Source organism: Rhamphochromis sp. 'chilingali' (assembly GCF_963969265.1).
Source record: "Rhamphochromis sp. 'chilingali' genome assembly, chromosome: 4".
Taxonomy (NCBI): domain Eukaryota; kingdom Metazoa; phylum Chordata; class Actinopteri; order Cichliformes; family Cichlidae; genus Rhamphochromis; species Rhamphochromis sp. 'chilingali'.
In genome coordinates this window covers 32,110,828-32,131,837 of record NC_137948.1, presented here as the reverse complement: position 1 = coordinate 32,131,837, position 21,010 = coordinate 32,110,828, and the positions used below count along the sequence as shown (strand labels likewise).

General features: G+C 41.6%; 1 pseudogene across 1 annotated transcript; it reads right to left on the bottom strand.

Moving 5' to 3' along the window:
* Nucleotides 1–2,273: 2,273 nt before the first annotated feature.
* LOC308394759 (axin-1-like) lies at nt 2,274–18,553 on the bottom strand (annotated as a pseudogene). The gene is made up of 13 exons (XR_013974792.1): nt 18,374–18,553; nt 16,772–17,453; nt 15,051–15,244; nt 14,688–14,843; nt 13,380–13,514; nt 13,162–13,258; nt 10,887–11,024; nt 8,996–9,386; nt 8,086–8,263; nt 7,247–7,423; nt 5,940–6,236; nt 5,693–5,842; nt 2,274–5,608 (listed from the first exon to the last, which is right to left on the bottom strand). The product of XR_013974792.1 is annotated as an axin-1-like (transcript).
* Between the last annotated feature and the right edge of the window lie 2,457 nt (nt 18,554–21,010).

Here is a 21,010-nt window from a genome sequence, read left to right as displayed (position 1 = left end):
TCGCCAGTCTGTCGCAGGGCCAACACACAGGGACAGACAGACAACCATTCACACTCACATTCACACCTAGTGGCAATCTGGATTATCCAATTAACCTATCCCCACAAGCTGCATGTCTTTGGACTGTGGGAGGAAGCCGGAGTACCCGGAGGGAACCCACGCAAACACGGGGAGAACATGCAAACTCCACACAGAAAGACCCCGGCCTGATGGTGGAATTGAACTCAGGACCTTCTTGCTGTGTGGCAACAGTGCTAACCACCGTGCCAACGTGCTGCTATCCTGCTGTTTTGTGTGACTTAAATCTGTTGAATTTATCTGACTTAATTTTTTTTTTTCAAACCTGACATAATCTAATTAAGTTTGTCCAGCAATTCTCCTTTTCCTTTTTAGGTCATGGGGACCTAACTCCATCTGCTGCTGAAGACAGTGCGTCACATGTGACACCTGTGGACATGAAAGCGAAGTGGATGGTACATGACATTTGGTAAGATGCTGAGTACATTAACTATATGCAACAGAAAGTTATATACATTTACACCCACACCCCCTGATGGAACAAGTATTGATATTGGAGACATGTATGATTATTGAAATCATGCTAAATTACATTTTCTTAGATAGTGTTTCAATTAGTTAAGCTAAATAAGTGCCTGTAGACATTGCCAAGCGAAGGATCAATATTTGCTTCTAGGAGGACATTTTATATATCATACACTAGTGAACAAAGCTATAACTGATATAAAGACATTCAATTCTTGGTTTAAAATAAATCAGGCCCGACTTTATTAATTAGAGCTGTTTAACCTGCCAAGACCCGAACTCTTCCACAGCATGCATTTTTAATTTTTCTTTGATATTTGGGCATATTGGGTGGGGCCCAGTGAATGTAAAAACAAAGAATTACCAGCTTTATTTTTTTTACCCAATTTTTGTTTCTAAGAAAAATAAGAGCCACATATGAGGGTATTCGTTTAAAATTTCGATAGAACGGTCGCAGTATAATGTCCTTCTAAGTGGATATCAGGCCCTTGTAGAGCAAAATTTAGTATTTGGGTCTAAATAACCAAAAATGTGATGTCCACATATGTGGACGCCAGGTCCGAGGAGGTTAACTTCTCATTAACACAAATACAGTGTCTAATTAGCCAATCACATGGCAGAAACTTAGTGCATGCAGACATGTCAAGATAACCTGCGGAAGTTCAAACTGAGCATCAGAACAAGGAAGAAAGGTGATTTAATGATCTGAAAAAGAAGAAAATATCCAGAAGAAAAGCATCTCTGAATGTGGAACACAGCGAACCTTGAAGCAGATGGGTTAAAGCAGCAGAAGACCACACTGGCCCTGTCAGCTGAGGCTTACAATTTGCCCATTCCCACCAAAGTGGGGCGTTTGAAATACCAAAGGAGTTTGAAAAATGTTGTCTAGTCTGATGAGTCTCAGTTTCAGCTGCAATATTTGGGTAGTGATGTCAGAATTTGGTATAAACAACATGACAGCACAGATCCAAACTTCCTTGTATCAGTAAGGCAGGCTGCTAGTGGTGGAGTAATAGTGTGGGGAAATGCCACAGCTTACCTGAGTATTGTTGATGACCATGTTAATCCCTTTATGGATAGCGCACCATGTCGCAAAGCTCAAATCATCTCAAACTGGTTTCATGAACATGACAGTGAGTTCACTGTACTCAAATGATATCCACAGTCACCAGATGTCAGCCCAACCTCTGGGACATCACATCACGAATGTGCAGCAACTGTGTGATGCTATCATGTAAATATGGACCAAAATCTCTGAGCAATGCTTCCAGAAACTTGTTGAATCTGTGCCATGAAGTATTAAGACAGTTAAAAGGGGTCCACACTAATAGTAGTAAGGTATACCTATTGCAGAAGCTAGCGAGTGTACGTACATGCAGCCCTTATACAGAGTCTATACACACACGCACACACACGCGCGCGCACGCGCGCACACACACACACACACACGTGTAAATATGCTGTATGTATACTCAAAATACTGATTTCATTTCACAATAAATTTATCTAATGAAGTGGCTCATGAGTGTATGTGTGATTGTTAAAGGCTGCCTGAATATTTTAGTGTTTTTCATCACCAGCTACAGCTATCACATAAATGCAGAAGCCAAACAAACTCCAAACTGCAGTGGTGTACAAGTGCAATGCATCTGAAAGTTAAGACTTTTAGTTTAAGGCAAAAAGAGAAAGCCATATAAAATACATTTAACCTCAAAAATAAAGTTGATGAATTTATTCAACATCTTTATTATGAAGTACCCTTTTAAAAGAAATGTACAAGTGGAACCAGCACAGTGACATCTTGGCGTTGGAAAAAAACAAAACAGAAAACACCATGGACATGTGGTGCAGGTCTGAAGACACGTATGAAATGATAATGTACATATTTACAGCAGAGGGTTGATCAGAACAGAAGAAATAGAAATAGCATGACTGCAGCTAAAAATACAAATGGGACTGAGTGATGATTAAAACTAATAATAAAAAGCATGGATTGGTTTCAATAAACACATTTTTGAAAGGTTAAAGGCACTGTGTTTCACACAAATCAACAACGCAACAGATGCAGTTATTTGTTCTTGTCCATCAAATCATAAATCACAAGAAACAACTCAATGTAGTCATTCAACTGTCCCTGGGTGCTCTTTCTAATAAAACAGATGCAAAATATATCAGAGGGCCAAAAGCAGTTTGCACATAAACATTAAACCAAAATAGACAGTTCAATTCATCTGGAAACATTCCTTAAAGAACATGCTCGCTGATTATTAAAATTACATTTTTTTTCTTATAAACAAATACATTTCTAAATTTTTTATTTCATACTGAAGGCATAATGGGTTGGAGTAAGGACAAACACATTTTCTGATCCTATGCTCCTCTTGCTGGGGCAAACCCAGGATGATTTCTATTTGACATTAATGCAACACATTCAATTAACAATCAGCATCGAGGACACAAAACAATCAGGTGAACAGATCAATAGTGAACCTGTCCTCAAGTAGCTGACATGATCGATCCTTCGAGGATATGGTGGACAAAAGTAAAAAAAACAAAAACTTTAAAAAAAAAAAAAAATTCATAAAGTTACATTCGGCTTACGTAGCTGGTGTGCCCTCAGTGCAACGTTTGCACTGCGCTTTATATTCTGACCTCAAGGCTTTACCGCGTTATGGTACAAACACAAGCAGGTTAAAAGACTAGCTTGACATGTTGAAAAATTCACTCTGCTGTTTTCATAACAAAAAAGTGACCAAATGTGTAACACTCCTCGTGTCTATACAGTAAACATGAAGCTATAGGCAATTAGCTGAGCTTAGAATAGAAGACATCTCGCCTGGCTCTGTCTACATTTCGCAGTCTGCCTCCCAGCACATTTCAGCGTTTCCTAATCAGCATGCATCTATAACCTGAGCTGAAGGCCTTACAATCATTACGATCTTACAATCTTACTCCGACCTCAAATCTGTTTTTCCCCACCCGCAAAAGCGAGTAGTTATTAGACAGCTCATCAGGCTCTAGGCAATCGTGATAGGTCCTCTGAATCATCAATTTATATGTAATAATCTAGCAATCCACAGATCAACCAAATATCAATACTGGCATATTTTGAATCATCTACCGTGTCACCAATTTTGTGCTGAGCTAGTGTGATATAAATCTGAAAAACCTTTAAACAGTTTAGAATGACAAAAACAAAATAAATAAATAAACAAAAACTAACAATCAGCTATCAAGCAAACTATTTTAAACATCACCACTGGTGCCACCCTTCTTATAAACCAATGAACAACAAATAACTGATAATTAAATTAAATTAACTTAACTTAACTTGTAGTTGAAACTCACGTAGTTTAACTCACGTAAGAGCCAGGGTAGGTCCAATCTTTTTAGTAAACTATAAACTAACAACTGCTGGCTTTAGCTTTGCATTTACCGCTTAGATATATGAGCTGTATTAACTTATCACAGTATTCCTGGTGAAAATTTCTAATGTCAAACTATTAATTTAATTTGGAGAAAGGAAAACAAACAAAACAAACAACCCTGCAGTTTTTAAACTCAGTGTTCCTCTACAAAGTTTAAAGATGTAGGAGGAAATACTACATTCCCTCACAGTTATGTCAAATAACACACATTAGATAGCAGTGGACTGCACATACATGTGTATGTAGGCGAAGGGGGCTCACACTACACTCTTTGGCTGAGTTCCGGTGTACACGACGGACACTTAACGCTTCAGAATAAGCACTGTAGATAGTAATGGCACTGGCCAGGCAGGCAGGCAGGCACCTAGACTGAGCTTGGAGTTCTGTGCGCAGGCTTGTGATATAGCAGAAGACTTCTAAAGTTACACAAGGGGCCAGTGTGACCGTTTAAAAAAAAAAAAAAAAGATATATTGTGGTCTTTTTTGAGGGTAATAAAAAAAATCCTATATTTAAAAATCCTCCCGCAGTAGAACACGACTGCACACTCAAAGGTAAACAGTACAGAGCTGAGGTGCAGTGATGTGGTATACTGGGAAGAAACAAACAAATCGGTTGCCCTGAAATGACTAATGAACTAGCTTCAAAACATACACAATAATACAACATTAAGTCTGAGATATGACGAAATTAAGCTGCAATAATAAGTAATAGTACCTGCCTTGTACATACACGATTCAAATAAAATGAAAACAAGTAGCTAGAATACTTGTCTTATTAAAAATACGGTAAACAAGTTATGCAGAGAACTGTTATCTGAACAAGGTGATGTGAGAGATCACTACGTGACTTCTTGGAATTGAGGGTGAGCAGGTTTCTCTGTTCTGAGGCTATGAAGTCAACGAGAGGCAGGCTAAATGTTCCACTCCCCAAAAATCTTCTGTCACCAGCTGATGAGGAACAGAGACAGCAAAAGGCAGCTAGACTCCCGAGAGGAACAAAACTGCTTCCTTTACCGTCCTGAGCACCGATTGAAGAGTTTCCGTGGTAATGTAGCAGCATCGTAATGGTCTGCGGAGGACGGGCTCCTCCAGAGCAGAAGTGGAAGACTACTTTAAACCTCTCTCCTTCAGCAGTCCCCTCACCCTTTTCCCATCCATTGCAGTAGAAGTGGAAGACTGGTCAGACATACCTGAACAGCTCTCCTTGATCGTCCACAGTGGAGACAGGACAGGTGAAATAATTTATGTTCTTCTACTACCCGCTGTATCATCTGACTGAGCTTTTTTGCTTTATGTGGGTTTGGATCCAGGCGTTGATGCTCCGTAAAATTAACCGCCTCCTTAACGCTTGAGCTTCGACTATGCAGCGCAATCTCCATTCGGTCGCACGTTACTCCTTCCGCCTTTCTACTTCCCGTTGTTCGTTTTCTGGCAGGTGAATTTCAATCCCACCTGAATGTTTTCTTCCTCTTTTTCATGCCATCTGATTTGTTTTCATGTTCCCAAAATTTCAGTCAACCTTCTCCACCTTCCCAACGATCTTCTCCTCGAAGATAGGCAAGATTGCGTCATCGTCACGAACCTCCTCGAACACCACACCACAGTCAAACTCGTCGCTCACTTTCTTGAAATAGAACCTAAACACAAGCACAAGTGTAAGAGCACATCTTTAACATTCCCACACACACTTATGGCTTTTTAAAACCTGTCTATGTATTTACCTGTAGTGGCCCTTTTTGGTAAGCAGCTCCTTGAACTGGCCCAAAGTCACTACACGGCCTTTAACAGATGTTCGATAGGGAATTGGTTCTCCACAAAAGTAGTAAGCCACTGTCATGTTCTCGCACATTTGACGCTTTCCAGACTTGTGCCTGAGACAGAAAAAATACACGTAAACACACAACATAAAGAATAAACATTAATAATAATAACAATAACCGAGTACACAGAATTTGGCCTGACACCTACCTAGGCTTGACCTGTTGTAGTGCAGCCCTCCTCCTCTCCTCCTCCAGCCTCCGTCTAGCCTCCTCCAGCTGGGTGAGGGGGTTGGGAGCTGGGTTGGGGGGCATAGCTGGGTCCTGGATGAAGGGATGAGAAGGCTGGACTTGGGTGGATGATGAGCCGGGGATAGCGGTGGACACTGAAGAAGGGTTACGTAGTTGAGCAGAGACCCAGGGGTGCACAGCTCCAGGCCGCTCCACTGAAGCTGGACGTGGCGATTCGCTGCTGGTTCCTGTCCTCCTTGAGCTACTGGTGCTCCCTCTGAAAAAACAAGAGAATTGCCTGCATTAAAATGGGCACAGGAACTAGAGTCTCACAATATGAGACTATGCTAAGCATAGTCTTATTGATCGCTATATCAAGAACCACTGAAATTCTGGTTCTTGATATAGCAAGTACGCGTTACTCAGGACAAACATTTAAAACCTGAAGAAGAATAACCCCCAACATAAGCAGAAATGATTTGTTCGATGTATCCACGTGCTCCCCTGTGAGATTCTCCCTCTCCGATGCTGCCTAAATATCACTTTACTCTCATTTATTAGTAGGCTCCAAATTCCATTCATTTGCAGTAAACGTTAAATATTTCTAAGATATGTATGTCTCTCTGATCCTGTTTGAGGGGAATGGGCATCTGCCACATGGTGTTGTACACAAAAACTCATTTTTTAGCATCACTGGGGAAGAGAATTAAACTCTCACAAATAAAGTTATACTTCACTTGCGTTGTTACTGACAACATGTGCAACAAGTTCCTTCCATGTTAGAGCAGAACACGGGCAATCTGTAACACATCTAATGCTGGAGGGCGGCCTTGCTGTTAATCTTGTTGGCACAGGTCTGTTATATATGCCAGCTGACTAGTGCCCGCACACACAGTTATGTGGTCATGGGTTAATAATAAAGAGTAATCATTAGCCAGGTTATTGCTTAGCTGTGGGCACAATCGCAGATTCCATTTGCCGTTATCAAAGTGTCATCTATAAGGTCACAGAGACATTCACTTTGCTAGGAGCAGAGTCTGCTTTTACTTTGATCCTCTGCTTTAAATGGCGACCAACAACACAAAGTGTTCTTCTTTTTTGCCAAGTAAAATATCAATGCCAAACCACTGCCAAATAAAAAAAAAATTCAATACACTATATCTGATGAGAAAGAAAACACATCACCTGTATTCCTAATTTAATTTTTATTTCATTATTTGATCTTAAGAATTTTAAAAATTTCAACAACTATAAATTACTGTCAGCTTTAAATATAAAACGACTCACCCATGGGAACTCTTTCTCTGTCTGTCTCCATCCATCATCCATTGCAGGATCTTCTGGTTTCTCTCCAAATCCTCCATTGGTACCTGTGCCTCCAGGCCACGCCCACTCTCGTCACCTTTCCCCGATGCCTCTGATGTCTTCTTACAACCTCGCCGTGATAGTGTGCTGCCTTTACTACTGCAGAACAAACAGGTAACAAAAGAAAAAAAAAAAAAAAAACAGTTGGAGTCATCCGATTACTTAACAATAAGATACTTTACTGCCACTAGGGCACTACCAGGATACGGACTTGTCATTAATAATAGTATAATACATTAAAGAAATACAAATGTATGCAAAGTTCTGGAGCCTATCCCAGGGTGCACCTGTCACAGGACAAACACACAGAGACAACCATTGGCACTCACTTTCACACCTATGGGCAATTGAGGTTCATCAATTAACCTAATCCCACTAACTGCAAGTCTTTGGGTTGTGGGAGAGAACCCATGCAAACATGGGGAGAACATGCAAGCTCCACACAGAAAGATCCCGGCCTGATGACGGAATTGAACTCAGGACCTTCTTGCTGTGAGCCAATCGTGCTCAGTGGGAATATGGCTGTACGGTAAAAACTGTTCAGGAATTGTCTAGTTTTGAATTTTTCATGAATCTGTATCTCTTAGCAGACGGTAAAAGTTCAAAAACATTTTAGGCAGGATGGAAAGGGTTTTTGAGTTGTATGCAAGCAGCAAAGAGATGAAGATGTCACTCAAAGCTGGTAGGTGGAAGTTAGTGACGCCTCTGCAAAGCTGTTCCCCTTCCATACAACTTCCTATAGACCAAGTGCACACGCTTACCTATAACCCATCCCCTCGTGTGTGCTGGCTCCAGCTCCGTCAGCATAGTTTCGACTTCTCCCGGCATACTGATTGGCTGACTCTCCATTCCACAGGAAGTTGGGCTGAGACCTACTACCCGTTTCCTCTGGCCCATCCCTTCCTCTGTGGTGGTACAACGGCTTGTGGTGATGCATACCTGAGATGGAAATCAGTAAAGTAAATGGAAACTCACAGCACTGACATCTGTGCTATTTCACCTGAAGAGTCAGTTATGGCTTGCCATTAAAAAAATTTGTAACAGGATGCACTAGTTAGTCCAAGCATATTATAGTTCCTTCCTGTGTTGTAAAGGCACATTAAAAATCTCAAGACTCCATCTTCACATTAACTCAATATAATGAGCACGAGTTAAGCCTACTCTGTTATACCAACATCAATATTAAACAGAGCAACAACAGCACATTATTCCACAGCAACACAAACACTTGAGCAGAATAACAACTATTTCTTGCTACTTGAGGTTACATTTGCCAAAAACTACAGTGTACAGTAGGTGTGGGGAATACGGTCTCCAAAAAACCAAACCAAAACAAAACACTCTTAAAAAGACAGGGACACAGGATATGAACCAGGTATAATGTTGAAGTATCAGCATTAACTTCTAATGCACAGTTCCGCAAATAAATAAAATAATTTTTAATGTTTGTAGAAATAATTTACCCAAAGTTGTGTAATGTAAGAAAAAGTCTGCACTTTTTCTAAATGTGTTTGTAGAACTGGAGAGGACATGTAACTGTGTCCGTTGGAGAGTTGCTTTAGCGACATGTGGTATTGGGGGCAGAGCTTAACACAGAGAGTAACCTGGGCCCACATTTAGATCGTGGAAATCGTGCTCGACCATTTCTCCCTCCCCTTCACAGCCTCTTACCTTTGACTCCAGCAGCAGGCAGACTGTGACCTGCACCTCTGTGTGCAGGGTAGTGAGGCGGCCCGATTCCCCCGTCAGGTGAACGCGATGATTTGGGAGGAGTGTGCCGACCCCCTCCTGCTAAGGTGCTGTTGTTTGCCCCTGGCGACTGGCAGCCTGGCGTCCTCATCACCCGCTGTACATGCTCATCCAAAATAGATTCTGGGTCGTCGTCATGGGGATCATCTATGGGGACCAGGCCTCCGTAAGTGGCGACTGTTGCCGTGTTAGCAGTTGTCTCGGAATAACGGGCACCATAAAGAGGTGGAAACGATGAGGGGACGGGTAGAGACATGCTATGAGAAGACATTGAGGTTGTCATGGAGACGTCAGCATCATCCCCCTCTTCTTCCTGTTAAGAACAGAAAATACATTTAGTTTTTCAATTTTAAAACTGGGTTGTACATCAATACAGAAGACAATGATTAAGGTGATGGAGGCTAATAAATGTGTTTCTTTTTTTGCCTAGCCTTTCTGCCTGTGTATTACAAGCCGGATGGCTTCGTGGCAGTAACCTGACACCCAAGGGAAAAAAAGTAAATTAAAAAAGAAAAAGAAAAAAGAATTGGGCAAACTTTATCTAAAAATGCTGTTGTGCCAGTTCACCTGATATCAACTCACTTAGAATCACCAATAATTAAACTATCGATATATAATCCCAGAGTGATTATCTCTTCTCTTGATGGCATAGTCTCTCTTCTTACCAGCAGCAATGAGTCTATACAGAAGCTATCACTGTTAAAGTGGAATGCTAGAGCCAGATTAACTGAGTGTAATATTAAATTCCCACCGTGGCTGGTCACAAGAAACCGAAATGGCAAGTTTTTCTGGCAAGAATCTTGTTTGTCACTTGTTATAACAATGTGTTGCTGCTTAATAGGGCTGCACGATTTTGCATAAAATGAGAATCACAATTCGCTCACGATTTTCTTTTCTAATATAAATATTTATTGCACTTATTAACTGCACATCCACTTCGTAACAGTTGAGACTAAACATAAAAACAATTACGTCTCCACCGTTGCTCGACACTGCGTGTATACAGCAGGTAGTGCAACATTTGAAAAATAGTTGCGGGACGGCACCGTGTAGCGTTTGTCTAGGGTGTTGATCATTTTCCTAAATCCCTCGTTTTGCACAGTGTTGATGGGAGCCATATCTTTGGTCAGGTGATAAGTGATAGCCTCCGTAATTTCTTTGTGCCTGCGGGAGTTCGACAGGTATAGGGAGGCGCTGTATAAGGTTCCTGTTATTGATGTTTGGGTGGTTGACCGGGACGGATTTTCTCCTGTCACTTTCTTGGGCTTTACAGCTTCGTCATCTCTCACGTGCTCTCCGTTGTTTTTTCCCTGCCAGCTGACTTCTGTATCACGTGGTATAAGCCTCCGCCCTTGTCATTTGTTGAGCAGGAAGAGTGAGCGCTTGTTTTCATGCAGATTATGTCCCGGATCAAAATGCGGTACAATCGTCATCTTTTTTTTTTTTTTTTTTTTAAATCGTTGTCATTTGGAAATGAGATCACACATAAGTATGAATTGAGATCGCGATTTTCTAACGATTAATTGTGCAGCCCTACTGCTTCATACAACTCTACCCTACTGCAAGAGAGTAGAATCAATCGCTAAACTGTTCACAGGCATTTCTGCATATATGGCATAATGCATTGTCTAAATTTCTACTGTGTAAATCTCCTTGTAGATGAGAAAGCTAGCTGTGAGTCTGGAATAGAAGTGACAGAGCTGCATAGGCAGGCTGACTAAAATGGAAACAACTCTTTCTTTCACTTACAAAGTTTTAATTTCGAAGAATTAAAATCACATTGCAGGGTGCATATATATGATCGTGTACTCACCAGCCGTACTCTCTTCAGCCTCTCTTCAAGTCTTTCCTGAGCCTCTCGCTCTCTGAGCACCGTCTCCAGCCTGCTAATAAGCTCCGCTGCAAACCTCTCAGGCTCTACGTGGATGTCCTTTGGCATTCGATACGTGCGCTGTGTATTGACACAAGTAGAAATTATTACATACTACACACGGGTGCATATGTCTGCTGCCATAATTTAAATGGCAAACTTATAAACTAATATGCATTTAACACATTCAAATGGGAAAACTTAACTTGTGCAAACAATCAATGTTAGCAATGTGTGACAGTTATGGTAATTCCTTCTCAACTACTTGCAGATAAATACTGCCTTAAGACCACCTCACATTATGAGCTAAATCTGCCTGCTGTGTATAGTACCATTACATCTACTCCTCCTACTTCTTCAAACCCAGAATTTAGGAATATGTAACTATGTTTTATTCCAAAGTTTTAACTGGTATCAATCAGATGCCTCTCAGATGTCACTTCTGAGTGTCTGTACATCAAGTGCTTTTAGTTTTTAATGGGGCTGGTGATTTCAATCAGTGTCCAAGTTGATCCTGAACTTTTAAAAATCCAGTGCCAATAAGTTGCTGAACTTTAGCTGTACTCATTTTGACCAACAAGCTGGTAGTGCACCAGGACCTCAGCTTTGCATGGGATGCAGCACCTTTACTTCCAGTTTAAACTGTGGAATGTGCACACAAGTCACTTCACTGACACCAAAAAACACACAGCACCTCTGGCAGCGATTCAACACAGTAGCAGGCTACAAGCCCACCGATCAGACATGCTGTAATGACCTCGCACTGCCAGATAACCTCAATACACCAACAACAAAGGGCTCCCGTCGTCACCTGCCAAACAGATCATGTTCTGAAGGAATGTGTAGAACAACTGAAAGATGTTTTCACAAGGACATTTTCAACATCTTCCTCAGACAAAAATAACATTCCCACTTGTCTAAACGGCACCACTATAATTTTGTACCCAAGAAATCTGACCCAGCTTGTTTGAATGACTACCACCCTCTAGCCCTCACCCCAAGAAATGTGAAATGCTTTGAAAGGCTTGTCTTGCAACATAATAAGTCACATCTCCCTTTTAACCCCTAGAATTTGCATGCAGAGAAAACCAGCCTACAAAAGATGCCATTATATCCACCCTGCACCACCTCAGTCTGACTCACCTGCAATACAGAAAGTCATACACATCCTACTGATTCAAGTCAACTTTTTACACTATCTTGCCACAGCAGCTTGTGGAGAAGCTGAACCTGCTCCGTGTGGGACCTGGTACCTAGAACTGGATCTTGGGCTTTCTTACACAGAGATGGCAGATGGCCAGAAAAGGAAGAAAACAACACAATATGCTGAATACAAGATCGCTTTAAAGGGTGTGTATTCAGCCCATTATTGTTCAAGATGTGGATACATGACTGCTCTGCTAGTTTTAACACAACCACACCAAAAGGTTTGCTAAGGTAGGCCTCATTGCCAATCAAGATGAGTCAGCACACAGAGGAGTTGACAGCCTGACAACCTTAACCTCAACACAGGGAAAAACATCAACAATGAGATAATTGCTGACTTCTCGACAATCAGTTTCACCTTCCACTGATTGTTGGTTCTGTGGTAGAAACAAAAGCATGTAATTTCTGCCGATATGCCAAACTGATGACATCACTTCCAGTTACTACACCACCACAGCCTTAATCAAAAAAGGCCTAGCAGCACCCTCCGCCTCCTCCACATGCTGCAACTCCCATCAGACATTTACAACCAGTGCAGTCTGGGCATTGCCAACGTCCCCACTCATCCTTCTCACAGCCTGTCGCAGCATTCGCTCAAGGACACCCCCCCCCACACACACACACACACCAGCTTTTCAACCCACATCGATCACAATGCTGAACCAGAACAACAAGAAGGGCCTTACTTAACATATTTATTTACTTGTGCATCACTTATTTATTATCGTCATGATATTTTGCACTGAGCAGGATGCCAAGCCCAAGTTGCTCTCCAATGCATCGATCCGTGTATGAATGATACACTGAAAGCACTTAAACATAAAAAAAAAGTATGAAAAATACGAACAGGTGTGAATTTAGCAAAGATTACAAAGTTGTATTGTCACATAAAAGCCTAATAGTGTGCAGAAAAACTTTAAAACTGCATTCCAGTGTCAAATTCTGCACATATTTCACTGTGCATGCAGCAATACAAGAACTGATATTGCAGCGAATTGCTGTTTGTACTCACAGGTATATGAGGTAGGGGCACACGTCCGTTGGCTTTGGCACTTTCATGCATCTCTTTACGATGCTGTTTCCAATATCTGTATGGAGGAATACCATCTCTACACAAACACAGAGGGAAAAAAAAGATGAACAAAAATCAATTACAGATCTGTAACATTTTTACAAAACTCAAAAGTGTAGTATTGTCCGAGGCGCAGCAGGCTGTCTGTGAGTACTTACACACTGCTGTCGGTCAGTGACATTGTGTCTGCATCGCTCGACATGCTCTGCTGCTCACTGTCATTGGCACTGGTTGCTGGAGCCCGCGCATAACCCATGTTTGCGTAGTATGGGTTTATCGGCTCTCTCCATGGCCTGAAGAAGAATTGAGACATCGTGATTCATGCGAAGGAGCCATGTTAAATTTTCAGGGGTTCTTACAAAACATTCGCACCAGTTTTTTTTTTTTTTGCCTTAGTCATGTCTGATGTGATGCTTGTGAATTGTGCTAAAAAAAAAAATGTGTTAAAGGCTTCAAAATTGTGAATTCAAAAGTGTGAAGCGTCCCGATTAAATACACAAAATGGAAAAAAAGGCTCAGAAAGTTTGGCTGCACACTAAATTTGCTCTTCTCAAGAAAGACTTGTGTTCATGATTTCGCAATAAGACAAAATGCCACCTACTCTTGATATAAGTGGGTGTGCTGCAAAGATTCCCCGAAAAGAGCTATTTGCAATCTTGAAAGGGTTACAAAGAAGCTAACAGAAAAAAGTCTCAGCCTTGCCACATGAATATTTCCACTATAAGAATATCAACAGGTATTATATATTATTACTTATTATAATGAAAAATATTATAGATGTATTTTGGAAATGTTTGTAAATGACAAACTCTAATTACCAAAATATTACTCTTGCATAATACTAGGTCATCTACACCGCTATACACGAAACAAGAAACACCCACCGTTTCCCACGGGACATGATAGGGCATGTGATTATGTACGCGCACATGCATGTATGCAAGTGAAAGGAGGGGCACTCAAGCATTTTAAAAATGAATAAACATAACATAACCCAACCCAAACAAACATAACCTGACATCTACTTAGTAAGAACATATACAGAAACAATCAACAGCCTCTCCACAAAGTTCCTCCTCAAACAGATCAATTCTGAGTCCACTCTCTTAGACTGCAGCTGGTCCCTGTTCTGTTCTGAAAGTCTCAGAGAGCTCAGCCCAGTAGCATCAGCTCTCCGCCTGCTGTGGGTTCTACTTAGAGCTGAATCTAGGGCTTGCATCAGATCTCCAGAGAACCAAATACAAACGTAACCAGCTGCAGTCCAAGTCTGTCCAACTGCAGGACATGGGAAACACTAGACGCAAAGGATCGAAGCTGACTGGTTAGCACAGAACATTCAGATCTAGACTATGTTGTTTTTTTTAAAAATTGACATCGCATGGAAGTTTCAATAAATGTTTAGATATTATTTATGTTATGACTGCAAAACAGCAGGCGTATACACACACACACACACACACACACACCTGTACTCCCTGCTGTCCTGCCTCCTCCTACTGGCTGAGGCTCTCTGTGGTGCCGTCTGCATCAGCAGGGTCTGAGTCAACCTGCAAGCTGGTGTGTCTCCACAGTCGTCCTCATCTTTCTCTTCCTCCACTTCCCTCACTCCTCCTCCTCCACACCTAAGACCACATTTATGTTATTAAAAAAAGTCAGATGAATTATATTACTTTTAAATATTTAGACAAATGAATTTCAGCTTCAAAACTTTGTTAGAGCTGTTCTGATCAGCTGAGACAGATTAGTGAAGTTTACAGTTAAATCCTATGCAATGCATCAGAATTGAAATGTGGTATAACACAAAGTCTCAGGTTCCTTTCTCTTCTCACCTCCACTCCTCATCCTCAGCGAGTGTAGGCAAATACCCAGAAACAGGCTTGGCTGGTCCTGATGAAGGGCTCTGATCACTGGGGTTTGGCTTTGGGCTTTCTCCCCCTGTCCGTGTGTACTCCAGGTACAGATCTGACTTAAGGAACAAAGGGTAGGTGTTCTCCTCGATTATGGTCTGGATCTCTGTCTGAGCCTGGAACACACAAAGACCAAGTTGGTACAATAAAAATGAAGACATTATTTCTCACCTCTCACTAAGTTCACTGTGACACAGTGCTCCCAGACTGAAAGGCTTTGCCCTTTCAAACTATATATTTCATGCCAAATGAATACTCATTACAGACCAACACAATTACACAGGATATACCAGCATTTATGTCAGAGACTACACAGCTAGGCTAACACCTATTCCAGACTGAAAAAGCAATGTGTGTCAAACCACATGCAAGCAATAAACCTGAAAGGGTCAAAGTGCATCCCTCGATGTGGCTTCGCACAAGTCAAGTTGGTTTGAATTCTAGTTGAACAGTACACAGCTTTGGATTTTATTACTTTGATGACTTGCGGGGAAACAGCAACGGAAATAAAATCAAACGCAAGTCTGTGGAACAGCTATAAAGAAAGCTAATTGAAACAAGCTTCATTTGGTCCATCACAGTAATACCCATGCATTCTTACTCAACATAACATTATTAAGTATACTCTATGAGACTCAAGTCTTTAAGACTGGTGATAGAAGTCTCATAGAGTATACATGTGGTCTCAACATTAAGAAGATAAAAATGAGCAGTCATCTACGCAAAACTGAAAGTGTTCAGGGTTAAAGAGGGCAGAGAGGAGCAGATGATCCTTTGGTGTGGTTTGCTCATTAAGGCAGAAACAAAGCACAAGGAAACACAAATCTGTAGTTTAACAAAACAGCGACAAGTGTGTGACTTCTCTTGCTCTTTTACTTTTCCTGTCAGGATGAATGCCCCCTGTCAACCACAGGAACACTGTCAGAAGATCAGAAACTGATTGAGGTACTCAGGAAGTATAGCTGCACTTACACCGTGGGAACCTGGGTAAGCTTATAGTTTGAGTCACTGTTCCCTCCCCCTAAATAAAACCCTAAAGTCAATAAAGCAGAACTGAACGGCCCTGACAAATCTAACACGTTTCAAGACAGCAAAAGCTCCTTGTTCTGAGATTGTTTTAAATATTCAATGGAAATGAATACATGCAAGAACAAACTCTGTGAATTATAAATGTGCTACTTTCCATGTTTTTAAATAAAGATACTCACTACAAAATCTGATCTGTATAAGGGCTGGTTAAATAGATATGGCTTTAAGTTCCTTAAATCTGGGAGTAAATATTGACACTAAAATTATAACGACTTGACAGGAATAGACCTAGTGCAGTGAGAAGAGCGAAAAACATAAGTTCCCAGCACCAGTCAACTGAAAGCACAGCCATATGAAAGCCATTGTCTGATTTTTTTTTCATCATGAACCATCTTGCCAACATCCACAATTCAGTTTCAGTTTCCTAACCTGTCGGCCTGCAACACTGCTTAGCATTGGCACCTTAATGGCTACAGTTTCCATTCCTTAGCCAAATCTGGCCATTTAAACAAACAAAATAATAGCTGTCAGGAATGAATAACAGTATCTACTAGACTGTTCTCTTCAACCTGACTGGCATTCTGTTAAATATTACAATATAAAATTCTAATAACCTGTTCAAAAATGGCTGCATCGGGATGCGGCTTTCCCACGCAGTCTCTGATGAAGCTCTTGGTGGCAGCTTTGATCTGCCTGGAGACGATCCCATTCCCATCTACAATATACTTTCTGTAGATAGCCTTGGCCAGCTTTGCCCTCTTGTCCTGGCTGGTCTTCCTGAACCCAGAGCAGGCAAACCAGAAGTCGAGAAGGTCTGCACACCCTTCCTGGCACAGGAAGGTTCTGAACAGCTGGGTGCCTTCCCTGTCGTCCAGGAGGGAGTGAAGTGACTCGGCCCACTTCAGGTAAGGAGGGGTTGGTGAAGCAGAGCCCTCAGGTTCATAGCCCAAGTCCAAGTCAGGGCGACGTGGGGTCGCAGACGAGGAGGAGGGTGTATAACTTGACGGGTCCCCCATTTTAGACGACAGGGGATAGCCTGCGGTTTGGGAAAGGGTGTTTGGACGGGTGCTGACTGACTGGACTGGGGTGTCCACGTCTGAGCCCTCCTCACCAGGAACCGGGGGCCGCGGTGCATCCTCTGTAAAGTGGGTAGGGGCACTCATGGAGGCCACAACCCCACCCCCGCCCCTGTACCCGATCCCATGCAATTCTCTGACAACGCTCATGTCTCTGATTGCACAAGGCAGAGGTCAGATATTCCCCTTTAGCAATGACTTGGCTGGCAAACAATTCACCCTGCAATGGAAACAAGAAAAGCAGTTAGATGTAGCAGTGGAAGGTGATGACTCAAATACAAATATTATTGCTAAGGTGAGAATGATGACTTGAGTCACACCTCATCACTGAACTGTGTCACCCCACTAATACACACACAGTATGTATATATTTAGAGTGCGAGAGATCACTGAGTAATAACGTTAGATGATGAGCAGACACACGAAGTATGATACTAACAGTATGAGACTCATGAGAATATAGTCATAGAAACTGAAAATACAGCTAGTTTGTTAACTTGGCATCTAAACTTACTAGCAAATACACCTTAGTTTAAATAATCTCGTATTTCTCCAACTCAATCTCCAGTTTAACGATGACGAACTCAACATGCTTTACTTGAGTATCCAAGCTTAAGTTCACCAACAAGTTTATTTCGCCTGTGTAGCAGCTAGCTTTAGCGCTAACTCCTGTCAAATAACACGCTCGGTATTGCTGGACACTGTTTTGCAAATAACCAACTAATGCTAACAAGCTAAAATGGCTAGCTAGCCTTGTAGCAATGCCACCACCAATGCCAGGGCTTTGAAGTGAGAATCTCATTCATCTTGGCCTGCAAAGACTGTGGGGGATGGGCACCGAAACAAACTCCACACAACACGGGCCTCCGTGCAAAAAAAGGAAAAAAACTTCAGCACTAGAGGAAACTATAAACGTACTCGTAAAGAGCACATTTGTACAGAAGCAACGCAAACTTTCTTGTTGGTTAACCCCAACAAATCTAGTCGCATAAGATCAAACAAAACAAGAAAGCGAGGGCACGTTTCTGACTCTGCTGGCTGCAGCGCCAGCTAGCTTGATGTGTTAGCTAGTTTTGATTAGCTGGCTAGCTTAGCTAGGTCCGTTAACGTCCGTGTTTTCCACAAAAGTTTACGTCCTACCGTCTCTGAAAGCCCGTTCCCCGTAATCCGCTGCATTGGGGATACTGGCGCGAACAGTGTACTCCAAAACGCAGCATATGGATAGCTTTTGAGATTAAATATTAACGAAAATAACCCGTCGTCTTGCCCTTAACTCCCCATGGTGGCTGCTTTCAGAGCAATAATACAGAGCGAGTACGTGAGTGCACGCCGACTGTAAGCGGAGCGTAGTACGTTTCTAGAAATGCGCCGGATAGAAACGCCAAACACACGAAAAAATACCCGAGATTCTTTAATCTTATCCACGATAAATGCAGCGATACGTGAACGTTATTATAAGTGTCCAGCGTGCATAATTTCCAAATAGTTACAAGAATACAAGAAATGTAAAATTATTTACTATGCAAGGCAAAACTGACTGATGCAGCATTTTGATTCTGCAGCAATGTAGAGCTAATTCAAATTGTTTTATGGGATATTTACTGAAAATGTGTTTGTTTCAAAACCAAAGTATGACCGCCAAGTCAATGTAGTAAAGTACAACTAGACTCCAACAGCATTTATGGAAAAAGGAAAATGTGCAAACTGCACAAGGTTTAAATATCCAAGTAAATTTAACCTATTTTAGAAACGCACCTAAATCCTGCAATTTAGCAAAGAGAAATTAGGTTCTTCTTACTTCTGATATTTTAATGGCTTTGCACTTAGAAGGCAGGCCATATGGTAGTGTAGAATAGTGTAGTGTAACTACACTATTCAAAGGCTTACTTTGAATGTTGCCAGCAACCAGTTACAACTGGAGCTTTTCTGACAATGCTCAATCATTCTCTGATGCATTAGTGTATGTATGTTTTTTGAATTATGTATTATTACTATGAAATGTATGTTAGCGCAGGCCCTTTACTGCTATTATTACCATTTTATGAACCTACTTAGTTGCAGGTAACAGTGCAGACATATCATCAAGAAACATGCAAAAGTATCACAGGAAAAAAAATACATCTGGAACCATAAGTGTAGTATTATTACAGATTATATGATTATATTATTATTGCAATGGCGACTTTGTGTAGAATGATTGTATGTAGGTAGCTATAAAAATAGTGAAAATCTTTTTACTCTTCTGGAGTAAAAAGTTGATACTACTGCTTCTCAACACAATGAGAAAGACATGTTAAAAAAGTAAGATTGAAGTATTTATTTATGTATTCATTAGTTTATTTGTTAATTTTCACCACTGTGGGTACATTAAATGAGTTATGAAGAAGAGTTTGTACTTCGTGTCGGTTCTATATGTCTCCGTTCTATGTCAAGGTAACCAAAAAAAGTGCACAACGGCGCCCCCATTGGCAAGAACGAGCAATTTCACAATATCTCTAAATGAATGGAAGTGTAATTCAAACGGTAGCCTTTTAATAGACTCCAATAAAAAAGTTATTCACGATAAGCCGACTGCACCGTACACTGTCACGCACATTTAAAAAAAAAAGTGGATGAAAAAGAAAAAACAAACAAATAAATAAATGAGCCAGAATCCCCAAACAGCACCAGGGCACCACAATAGATCAGGTAGGCTACGGCTCACTTTGCTCCAGGCAATCTGTGAGTCTAAAGGTGAGACAGTTTTTGAGCAACGCGCGATGACAAAACAAGGCGACTCACCTCTAATGCGTCTTTGCGTCTGAACAGGTGCTCAGTCCGAAGAGCCCATCTCTGCCGGCGCAGTGACCCACAGGACAGAGGGAGCACGCTGCTGCCGCCACCTGAGCATGTCACTCCTCTCCGCCGGGCTGTCAGTCATGCAGGAGCACCGAGCTCCCACCGGCTGCTGGAGGGACGGAGAGAGAGAGAGGGAGACAGAGAGAGAGAAAGAAGGGTGTGTGGGGGTGTGTGTGTGTGTGTGTGTGGGGGGGGGGGGGGGGGGGGGGACTACAGTTATCAGGCTGGGAAAAAAAGAACACCTGAACGTGGCCTTATTAAATGTTATTCCACAGATGTGTTGCAAATATCTGATATGAGCCATGTGTTACTGCATGATGTAAATGTGCCTTACACGTGGATTAAACTGTCACGTGTCTTAGTAAGTAACAAGACTAAAGAAATTACTGCACACACTGCCAAATTTTTTAATTTCTATAATCAGCAAGAATGATTTCAATTCACAGCACTCCTCGTCTTTGACAACAGCAAAAACATGAGAAAATACACTAATGCAAATGTCCATTAACAAATTGTTTTTGGTATGAATTTGAATCAGAAAATGAAAATAGCCCATGCCAGTAAAATCAGAAGAAGCAGCATTTACTCTCTTTGGAGATAATAAAACCAAACCAAGGATGCATGGAGCTTACTATGCCTCCTGAGGGGTCGTCAGGCCAGCTGTCCCATGTGAAGGAGAGCAGGGTCCGGTGGCTCAGGTGAGGTCCAGACACCTGTCCTCATCTCTGCCCACTCCTCGATGCACTGCTTCTTCATAACAACTCGAAGCTGGGAAATAATAACAATAATCATCATCACCATCATCCTTCCTGTTAAAAGGGAGTTTGCCCTTCCCACTATTGCCAAGTTCTTGGTAATAAGTGGTTTACTGATTGTTGGGGGTTTTCTCTGTATTATTGTAGGGGCTTTACCTTACAATATAAAGCATCTCGAGGGGAC